Source organism: Halyomorpha halys, unplaced genomic scaffold (assembly GCF_000696795.3).
Source record: "Halyomorpha halys isolate HHAL.00 unplaced genomic scaffold, Hhal_1.1 Scaffold70.1, whole genome shotgun sequence".
Lineage (NCBI taxonomy): Eukaryota > Metazoa > Arthropoda > Insecta > Hemiptera > Pentatomidae > Halyomorpha > Halyomorpha halys.
In genome coordinates, this window is record NW_027108636.1 from 215968 (window position 1) to 218105 (window position 2138).

Here is a 2138-nt window from a genome sequence, read left to right on the forward strand (position 1 = left end):
CATTGATACAATATTTCAATATATTTTTTATTTTTTAATTTGTATTATTGCTTTATATTTATATCTTCTTTCTTTATATATTTTTTCCGTTTAGTTTTGTTATGAATATAATATACTTAATCCTCTAATTACATCCCACTAATTCCCTCGCTTTTTATTTAATAATTCTCTACTCATTAAATCCTCTCATTACAACCCACTCCAGCTTATGTAATATTCCTCTTTTCCGGTGATCTAATTACACAAATATTGAGTTTACTACACAAGTTTTATTTTAAATTTATGGAATCATTTAAAATTGATACTTTCAGTAAGCACACATATAGTAAAATAAAGAAATAAAAAGAAAGTTTAATAAATAAATGAAAATGTAGAAACGAATTAAAATAAAATAAAAATAAGTTGAAAACTGATAAATAAATAAATAGATTAAAAAAAGATAAATGAATTTTTAACAAATAATCTATTTTATTGATCTTTTTTTTATACTGTTGGTGTGAGTTGTGTTTTATCTGGTTTTATGTAATCTTATTCTTTTTATTTAAGTATTGGCGAAACGTTGATTAGTTAATTATTTGCTCGTATGAGAGGTTTGATTATCAAGCTCTGTGTTAGATTATTCTTGAAAATTCCTTGCATAAATATTTAATTATTATTTTTTTTTAATAACTAAATTGCTTTAAATTTGTATATAATCACCCCTTTTTTTTTGTTATTAAAACTAAACATTAAATCCTATCATTACATACCACTCCAGCTTATTTAATATTCCTCTTTTTCCGGTGATCTGTCACAAATATTGAGTTTACTACACAAGTTTTATTTTAAATTGAAATGAAAACGTAGAAATGAATTGACATAAAATAACAATAGGTAATAATGTTGACACTAAATAAGTTAATAAATAAATAGATTAAAAAGAGATAAATGAATTTTAAAACAAATAATCTATTTCATTAATTTTTTTTATACTGTTGGTGTGATTTATTTGGTATATATTTATATAATATTATTCCTTTTATTCCAGTGTAGGCAAAATGTAGATTAGTTATTTATCTGCTCGTATATGAGAGGCTTCAAGCTTGGTGTTGGTTTATTTTTGAAAATATTTTTTATAACTAAATTACTTTACATTTGTATTTGTCCTAGTTTTTGTTTTGTATTATTATTAAAACTAAACAGTTAATCCTCTCATTACATTCCACACTCATCATATTCCTCTTTTGTGGTGATCTGTCACAAATATTGAGATTACTACACAAGTTTTGTTTTAAATTTATGGACTCATTCAAAATTGATACTTTCAGTAAGCACATTTAAAGAAATGATAAGAACACGTAGTAAATAAATGAAAATGTAAAAACAAATTGAAATAAAACAACAGTAGGCAATAATATTGACACTAAATAAGTTTAAAATAAATAAATAGATTAAAAAGAGATAAACTTTTTAAAAAAAATATTTCATTAGATTTTTTTATACTGTTGGTGTGAGATGTAATATATCTAGTCTACATTTATTTGATGTTATTCATTTTAGTCAAGATTGGCGAAACGTCGTTTGTTTAGTTATTTGCTTGTATATGTGAGGCTTCAAGCTTAGTGTCGGATTATTCTTGTTAGGCTCTTATATAAATACTTATATTATATAAAAAGGTAAATAAAATATAATAAAAAAAGATCGACTTACTTGAATAAGTTCGATTTTAGGAGACTGAGCGACGTAGCTATCCTCACCGTTCGACAACCGCGCGGGAACTGGTAGCACATCGTGCCCCTCTCCACAACCCAGCTGGTTCTTCCATGTCTCACTGCTCTCATTCATCCAGTCTCTATCAAACTGGTTTGTCTGTCGTCAGCTCTATAATATAACTCCAATAGTAACCTTACATCATATTTATAATATTCAATGTTATTTTAATTGCCTAATTGAGACATTGGATAATAATTTAATATCCTTATTCCTTTTAATATTTTTAACAAAAGAAAAGGTAGGGTAATTGCCTTTGTCCCATATAACCTTTTCTAAATAATTTTTTTCTAGATTTAAACCTTTTATAAAACACTTTTCTTCTTTCCTTCATTCACATCGAATAAAAATAAGGTTTAAATCTAGGAAAAAAGTATTTAGAAAAGGCT

The 2138-nt window shown here is 25.1% G+C and overlaps 1 long non-coding RNA gene across 1 annotated transcript in view; it reads right to left on the reverse strand.

The window, feature by feature from the left end:
* Positions 1–1817, reverse strand: part of LOC136795651 (uncharacterized) — a 143869-nt gene extending 142052 nt beyond the window's left edge. The window contains exon 1 of the long non-coding RNA XR_010843285.1: positions 1690–1817. This is a non-coding gene — a long non-coding RNA (uncharacterized lncRNA). The remainder of the gene's footprint in view (positions 1–1689) is intronic.
* Between the last annotated feature and the right edge of the window lie 321 nt (positions 1818–2138).